Consider the following 9,690-nt stretch of genomic DNA (forward strand, 5'->3'; position numbering starts at 1 on the left):
ATCCTTCATATGGTAAACTGGAGAAACCTCCATACACGTTTCATCGTCATGCATGGCAGTGGAATGTACTAGATATAGACCACATCCACCATGCTGCAATGGATGGCTACCTTTGCTTTAATATCTACAAGGGTTGGATGAAGAGCAACAGCCAAGTATGCGGTTTAAGCAAAGAAGTATCGGCCAAGAGGAAGAGGGACAAGGACGAAGTCGAGGACGTGGAAGAGGACTCCGAGTAAGGTGGCAGTGTCGTTGCTCATGGTGGTTCTAATGCAGTGTCTACCAGAATAGTTGCAAAGTTTAATTTCAGGTGTGCTTAATTTAATTTGAGGGGTGTGTTGTGCTGAGCCCCCCAGCAGAACTATGTTATGTTTCTTCTCGTTACTTTAACTCTTTAGTACGTACATACTAGTATTTCTTACATCTCATCTTTTAGTTGGTATAGTACTACCACTCATTTCTTCACATTATATACGTACAATATATATGGTGCTTAGTTTAGCCCCCCAGCAGTTTAGTTGTCAAAGAATTTCAGGGTGCTTAGTTTTGTCAAAGAATTTCAGGATGCTTAGAGGGTGCTTGGATCCAAGGGACTTATTTTAGTCTGACTAAAAATAGTCTCTTTAAGGGGCTAAAGTTCCAAGCACCCCATGCTAAAGAGGGGCTAAAACTAGTCTTGAGACTAATTTTTTTAGTCAGGGGTACCCCTACTAAAATGTGGATTAGTCCTCTCTCTACTCATTTAACTCCTCTCCTTTAACACATGCGAGTTCTGGATTGGAGGGTTTGGATGATAATAAATGCTCATTATCTTGATTTTAGCCTTTTTAGTATTTGGATCCAAGCATGGGTGAGGCTAGCATGTTTTAGTCCCACTACTTTTAGTCATGGGACTAAAATGTACCCAAGCACCCTCTATTGTGACTAGCCCTTTTAATAGTACTATATGCATAATTTGGCGACGAGCGCTCTCTATATGTACCACCTTTTTTTATTTCAAGTTTTGCTCCATGGTGCAATCCATCGATACTACTGTTGTACAAAAGTATACATTTTTTAAAAGGCTAGAGGGCGGGGCAGTCTAGCTTGGTCGGTTTCACGAGAGGCAAGGGCCTTTGTGATTTGACGGCTCATTATTGCTGGAAGGCGGGGCTTGTGATTTGACTGCTCGTATAAATGCGCCGACGACCTGATCGAGGAGGAGCAAAGAACCGTGCGGTATACTCAAGTTTTCCACTGGAGTAGTACTGCGACGGAGGAGCACAAAACACGGTAGCCCAGTGCCATATGGCGATAAAAAATGATCTAATTTGCTAGTCATCTCATTGTTAGCATTGTTCTATTCATTCCCTAAAAAACCATTGTTCTATTCATGCCTCGCAGAGAACATGACACGTGCGGCGAAACACCCGAAGCAAAAGATGAAACACAGGAGCAAAAGAAGAAGGAAGATTATCACCCCAAATGATCTAATTCGTCACGGAGTCGTAACTGCTTCTTCATCGCCTCCACGACCTCCATCTCCTTGCGCGTGTCCTCCGCCATCATCTTCATTCTGTCCATGATGCGGGATTTCTCGACGCGTGCCTTCATCATCAGTTCCACGGCCGTATTATGTACCTTGACAGCAGCTGGGTGCTTGATGCAGAGCTTTGCCAACTCCTCCTTCTGTTCCATGACGAGGGCCTGCAGCATCTTCATCGAGGAACTACTATTCTCATGCAGCTTCTTCCAGCCGGCTTTCTACTCCTTCAACAGGTCGATCTCGTGGTAGAGCTTCGCATTGTCCTCCCGAAGTCGCAGGATTTCACCGGCCGCCTTCTTCTCCAAGGCAATGATCTTCTTCAGCAGTATCACCAAGCCGGCGGTCAACTCCCCCTGTTGATTGAGCTCAGAGGGCATGTCGTCGAGGCTCTCCTTCAGCAACTCCACCAAGCCTTGGATGAACTCCTTCTGCTTATTGAGGTGCTTATTGAGCTGATCGGGCATGCCGTCGAGGGATAACGACTCCAGCTCCGCCGGCTCGGCATGCTCGCCTCCGCGGCTAGGGCACTGCTGCGAGCCATCGCCTGCCCGTGAGAGATCTTTCAAGGTCTCTGCGTGGCGGTGAGCCCTCTTTTTTTCCGCAGCCTTGGTTGCCGCTCCCTTGTTATGAGTAGTTCTCGACCTAGAGATCTGCTCATAGGCCATGGCAAGGACGGACGAAGAAGAAGCACTTATGAGGAGGAAAGGTAGAGTAATTTTTGGTTAGGTAGTTCTCCTTTTTATAACCTAAGTACTAGCACTAGTAGTAATACCTGCATAGTGGGAACACGTTCAGGTTTGGTACGTACTAGTAGGTGTGAGCAGGCTTTCGAATGTGATGGGAACAAGGTAAAGATTGATTGATGGTTTTGGTTTTGAGGCCCGAAACGGCTCCCGATGAGTTTAGCGGAAAATAAATTTCAAGTACTACACTGCTCAAATGCGTAAATATTATGTTACTGTCAATAATTGGCACAAAATACGAAGGAGACCAATGGAAGTACTACTAGCAACCCACGATTTAACTACTCGCATGCGCGCAACGGAGTAATAATGTCTTTCTTCCGCCCTCACGTCCACTCAATTTGCATGCGCTGTATTAATTGACCATCAATGAAGTGAACAACTTTACACGCGTCAAATTATCACATGGGGTGGATCTTGGTACAAAATTGCGTCCGCCTGTGTACCCGCGTGTGCGTGCGAGGGAATGAGTGTGTGCGTGGCATGCGCGCACATCTTCGCTTCGTGCATGTACCGCCAGTATGGCTCAGGGAGGACGAGTACATTCTTCTGGAACCAGCAGCACGTCACTGTGATCAATCCACGCAAGGAGGTCGCGACAACGCCTCCACATGTGCCACGTGGCTTCATGAACTGTAAGAGAGACACTGTGTAGCGTGCCATTGGTATTCTAATTTACGTGTTTTGCACATACTCGAAGTACTAGTAAGGTACACATGCATTGCACGCATCAGATTTTGCAACCAAATTATGAATAAATACCACACTATAGCATGTAAGCTCTGAGTCATATATGCCTAATGTAGCCTTTTGTTTAATTCTTATAGTTCATCTCATTCAAAACCAATTAGTTTTTATAAAAAAGCTAAGAACGCGGGAATAGGAAAAACATGGGATTATAGTGGAATGTCATCTTGAATCCTATAGGATTGTACGAGTGTTTGATTATGCATAGAAAAAATGCAGAATTCTTTCAAAGAGGTTTGAGTAGATGGGATGTTTCATATGAAATCTAGTGCAAATGAATCATACTGAAAAATTCCTATGGTTTACAAACCTACGATTCAAACAACCAAGATAGGAAAAATTCCTAATGATTAGAATCCTCCAAAATTCCTTTGAGAATTCTTTGAATCAAAGAAGCCCTTAATCTATTTTATGATTCATGGAATTGTGCGTTGTAAATCATAAAGTAAAAACAAATAATGGCAATTCAACTAGAAAAAAAGTTTGGGCAGTTATGATACGGAAGATTCTAGAACAAAAGAGAACCACTGTTGTTTTGAGGTTTGTGCATTATGCTTAAGTTCAACCATGGAGTCTGCTAGATTGTACATGTGGCAAAATCCGGTGGGGGCTAGAAGATGGTGCGAGGGGCCGAGTGGAGGGAGACTATGAAGGAATGCACACACTACTAGGAAAAGGGCTACTAATGGCGCACCAGTTTTGCCTACTAATGGCGCACTACTGGTGCGCCATTAGTATCACACCACTAGTATTTCTTACTAATGGCGCACCATCGGTGCGCCATTAGTATCTGGTATACTAATGGCGCACCACGCAGTGTGCCATTAGTATAGAACACCATGCGCCATTAGTATCTGGCATACTAATGGCGCACTGTTGGGTGATGCGCCATTAGTATGAATATTAGGTTTTTTTACTTTTCAGAATTTTGCACAGGTTACAAAATATATTATTGGACAGAATATAGACAACACCCCACAGCAAGAGCAGATTCATTGAATACAATAGAAGATTAGTCTCCGAATACAATTCATCATATTAGTCTCCGAATTCAAAAGACCGAACAAAGATAGAACATTACAAGTCTCAAGACCGCGAGTAGCGAGTTTGTCGGAAGTAATACTAATCCTAACAAGTCCTACTAATCATCATCATACAACTTCTACTCGTTATTAATAACAAGTCATACGATCATCATCTTGATAGTCATCGAACCAACCCTACTTAATTGTTCTTAGCACATGATCATCAGTATTAGGCAGGACCTAAATACCCTATTTAAGGTAAAATAGCATAAAACAATATAGACCCTGACTCTCCATTATGGAGAATGGAGAACATCCTGTCTCCAATTCTTGCGCTTCGCTTCCTTTTGCTTCTAAGAACCTCCTTACGACTGTCCATACATTTTTTCCATCCTTTGATTTTCATGTCTCCACTTCTTTTAGAAATCTCATATGGACAGTTGAGATTCGTAGGATGACCTGGCTGTATGTTCAAAACATTAAGACTACCTTTCTTATACATCAAATGAGGCACACAATTCTCTGGGATTATCTGTTGAAAAACATAGTAATAACTTCATAGTTAGCAATGATGTACTAGTTTTAGAAGTATGCAAAAGATGCACGGATGTCGTAATAGTAAAAATCTTACCAGGGTATCTCCATGGTAGTTACCGTAGTTGAACACATGCACTAGTGGCACGTATTTACCATAATGTTGAGGAGTTTGATTGTGGATATTGTAATTCTCAATGTCAGTACAAAATCCGACCAGATGATTTTTCTCCTTGTAAGTTGTTAATTCGGAGCCATCGGTGTAGTGGGTTTTGTCTACCATCTCCCGCACATTCTTTGAACAATAAAAATAAGCTGTCAATGGAAATAAGCTGTCAACTATTTTGAAATAAACAATATATAGCTAATAACTATGTTTGAGAAACTCACATAGCGGTAGAACTGGAGGCGTATCAACAAGGACCCAAATGTCCATATTGTCTTGGTCGATGTCAGGATTACCAAGATCCATGGTGATAAGCATACCCTCATCAAAACCATACATCTTGCAAAATGCTTCCCAATTTTTGCAACCAAAATGGGTTACGCTCTCAGAATTATATAGATTTACTTCAAAGTCCACATCGTGATGAGTCCTTAGGTGAATTTTCTTTGTTTCGGAAATTTCATGGTCTTCAAAATCCATCCTCTCCAAGACATATCGTCTTGCATGGCATGGGATAAGCTATACTCGAATTTTAAAAGATGAAAATTACACGTTGAAATAGTTGAAGTCATGCTTAATTATGAAAATAACACTTGTCGTCGTTGTGTACCGTTTCAACTTCGAAGGTCTCCTCGAGCTTAATGCTGAAGCGCCGATCATCGTCCAGGTGAGGCATGTCGCACAGACCTCGATCGTCGTGCCACCAGTAGCACTCCCCCGGGAGACTTTCGTCATCCGATGATGATGACGACATATCCTACGTTCATAATTCAAAACTACATCATTTAGGGTTTGTCGACACCGAGGCATCCTAAAAGCTAAGCTTTTATCATTTAGGGTTTGTCGATGCTGAGGCACCCTAAAAGCCTAAGCTTTCATCATTTAGGTTCTTATCGACACCGAGGCACCCTAAAAGCCAAGGTTTTATCATTTAGGGTTTGTCGACGTCGAGGCACCCTAAAAGCCTAAGCTTTCATCATTTAGGTTTTGTCGACGCCGAGGCACCCTAAAAGCCTAAGCGTACATCATTTAGGTTCTCATCGACACCGAGGCACCCTATAGAAGCCAAGTTAAGTTTTCATCATTTAGGGTTTATCGATGCCGAGGCACCCTAGGTTGGGCCTAATCACTTGGCACTAATCACTTGGCTCTATTGCCACCTATGTTGGGTTTATCATCTAGGGTTTATCGATGCTAACGAGAATTCTAAGTTGGGCCTAATCACTTGGCTCTATTGCCACCTATGGTTTAATGCAGCAAGAATGGCGGGGCAGTTGATCCTACTTAACTAAGTACTAAGATACCCCGGCCCATGCATTAGTCGCAAGTACCCCATATGTCCTATTTTTAGCAAAGTCATGCTAAAATTCACGGAAAATTTCGGCATGACCTTTGCTGAAAATAGGACATATGGAGTACCCGAATTTGCCGGAACGGAAGTTAATCGACATTCCGGCAAACTCAAGGGCCTCTCGGGGTACAGCAGCAGCATCACAAGTTGACAAAATTCCCAAGTAGTACAGGAGCAGCATCACAAGTAGTACCAATGAACATATAGTCCAGCAACTTGAAAAAGCTGAAGTTCTCAGCATGAAGTAAACAGGAGTATCCAGAATAGTTATTTGCTTGATCTCAAGTTTGACATATACGATAGTGATAGATGTAAGGAGCAGAACAATGCCAAAGCCACAACCTCAAATCAGGAACAAATAAAAACACAAACTACAAATTGATGCGATCTAAATATACTTTTCCCTTACAACAAAATAGCACTGTGATTTACAATGTAATACTCCAAGCTGAGCTGAATATTTTCAAAGGTAGGACTATTTAGTTCATGAAACATAACATAAAATTTTGTTTCCTCTTGTTCAGTAATAATTAGTTTTTTTAATGAATAACAATGGCATTTGATTTCTGCTGGTTTATTTAGAAACAACAGATCCCCAAGTCAAAAAACCAGAATCCTGGAACACTTCAGGAGCACTTGAATTTCAAATTCTGCTGGTTTCTGTTGTTTATATTTAAATAAACAGCGCAACTTCAGTAACTTGGAACTAAGAGAAGAATAGTTATTTGGGGTACTAGCTAGCCAGACACCACCAATTATCAAACTTAGTTGTTAGCTGAATATTTCAAAGCAGACTTAGGTACAGATGTCACCCATACTACCTTGGTTGGAACAGTCAATGCAATCTACTAGGACAGTAATAAGGCATGCATTTACAAGTTTAAGAAAAGTCTATAGATCTTGCTTCAGTTAATCTGCAAGGAAGCCTATAGATCTTGCTCGAATGCAGTAGCAAACTGAAGAGGAAAAACTGAAGATTACTGTGAATAACAATGTACAGTAGCAAACTCAAACTGAATCCAGTAACCATCTGAATTTACAGTAGATTTTCTACTCCAAGTTCAAGCCCAAACATCTGAATTACTTTAGCTAAGACTGTACATTTCTGAACTTGTTTCAATTGTTGAACATGTTTCAATTGGAAACCTCGACGGTGCACCAGGTGGAAGAGGAGAGCAGCAGGGGGAGAGGGGAAGCTCACCGGGTGGCACAAGGAGGCCGGCGAGAGCTTAGTAGCAGCAGAGGGTGGCGGTGCCCGAGGGGGAAGACGAGGGCGATGCAGCGGAGACGAGCTCGAGGCCGGGGTCAGGGAGGACGAAGCGGAGCTCGTGGACTTGCCGCCGAGGTGCGGGGACGGCGATGGCCGCGGCTAACACAGCGACGAGGCCCGGGATCTGGCGGAGAAGGCGAGCGGGGGAGAGGGCGAGAGGGCGAGCACGGTGGCACGGCTATGGCGTCGGCCGGGCCGCGGAAGGAGAGGGCGCGCGTGAGGGTGTGGCGAGGGGGGATCGAAGTGGATCTAGTGAGGGAGGGACAAAGGGATCGGTTGAATTAGCAATGGCGCACCCCAGAGCGGTGCGCCATAAGTAATCTTTTTTTTGATAGCAATGGCGCACCACCCAGAGGTGCGCCATAAGTAACTTTTTTTTGCATAAGTAATTTATTATTATTATTTTTTGTTGCATCTAATATTTTTTTAGAAAATGCATATGAATATGAAACAGTAATATTTTTTTATAAAAACAGTAATAATTTTTTAAAAATATCATCAAATTTGTTATTTGAAAATATTTATGAATTGAAAAAATATCATCAAATTTATTATTTGAAAATATCATCAAATTTGTTATTTGAAAAATATAAACAAATTTGTTTTTTTGGATTTTTAGTTGCATTCATTTGTGACGGTGGAGCGGGGGAGGGTGCGGGGGTCGTCGGCGGCGGTGGAGCGGGGGAGGGTGCGGTGGGTCGGCGGCGGCGGTGGAGCGGGGAGGGTGCGGGCGGTGCTCGGCGGCGGTGGAGCGGGCTGCGGAGGGTGCGGTGGGTCCGCGGCGGCGGTGGAGCGGGGGAGGGTGCGGGGGGTGCTCGGCGGCGGTGGAGCGGGCCGGGGAGGGTGCGGTGGGTCGTCGGCGGCGATGGAGCGGGGGAGGGTGCGGTGGGTCGTCGGCGGGGTGGAGCTGGTCCCAGGTTACTAATGGTGCACCACACAACCATGCACCATTAGTAACCCAACATACTAATGGCGCACCCCCTGGCCGTGCGCCATTAGTAGTTTTGCAAAAAAAGTAAAATATATATATATATATATATATATATATATATACTAATGGAGCACCGGGGCATAGTGCGCCATTACTAGTTTAAACTAGTAATGGCGCACTTTGCAACGGTGCACCATTAGTAGTTTTGCAAAAAACGAATAATAAAAATACAGTAGTGGCGCACTCCATGGCTGGTGCGCCATTACTAGTTAGAACTACTAATGGCGCACTTTGCCACGATGGGCCATTAGTATGTTTGGAAAAATGAAAAAAAAATTGTTACTTGTGGTGCACCTTGTGCCTGGTGCGCCATTAGTATATAGTAGTGGCGCACCACTTCTCTGGTGCGCCATTAGTGTCAATTTCATCTATAGCCCTTTTCCTAGTAGTGACAAGTGCGAGATCGATATTTAGAGAGAGGGGGCGAACACGTGCGCTGTTGCGCAGTGGCGGAGCCATGAAAAATAAATGAGCTAGGGGGGCAAGCATTGCTAATCCTTTACGAGGAGGGTTAATTCATGAACTTAAACCATTTTAACAGCAATTGTCTAATGATCACATTCATATTAGCCTCGATATATAGTGATGTTAGGGGGGCAGGGCCCTTACGGCCCCCTGACTTCGCCATTGTGCACGCGTCTGAGAGATGAAGCGGAAGGCATGGATGATGAGAGGGGGACGTTGGATATATAATTAATGTGCGTGTATTAGCTATATATGTTAATCCTATATAGAGAGGTATAGATTGATCGATGTGGACGTGGGAAAGAGGGTGAGACCTCACTGGATATATCGATTGATCGGTTTGTGTGGAAAACTATGAAAGACCTAGCTATATACACACATACTAGAGGAACATCGATCGTTGCGCATGCACGCGTGAGAGATAAAGAATGCCCGATATGATGGAGAGGGGGATGTGTGTGGGTGTGTGCCTTCATGGGAGACCGACCTGAAGAAAAAGATTGCATGCGTGCGATGGATAATGCCGACTGGTAGTGTGTGTGAATGCATGCACGAGAGAAAGTTAGTGGTAGAATTATAAAGAGAAGACTACTGTGTGGGTGTAAAAGAATAGGTGAGGTTGATATGTCTCCAACGTATCTATAATTTTTGGTTGCTCCATGCTATATTACCTACTGTTTTGGACTATATTGGGCTTTATTTTCCACTTTTATATTATTTTCGGGACTAACCTATTAACCGGAGGCCTAGCCCAGAATTGCTGTTATTTTGCCTATTTCAGTGTTTCGGAGAAACAGAATATCAAACGGAGTCCAAACGGAATAGAACCTTCAGGATCGTGATTTTCTCACCGAACGTGATCCAGGAGACTTG

This window comes from Triticum aestivum, chromosome 6A, assembly GCF_018294505.1.
Source record: "Triticum aestivum cultivar Chinese Spring chromosome 6A, IWGSC CS RefSeq v2.1, whole genome shotgun sequence".
Classification (NCBI taxonomy): Eukaryota; Viridiplantae; Streptophyta; class Magnoliopsida; order Poales; family Poaceae; genus Triticum; species Triticum aestivum.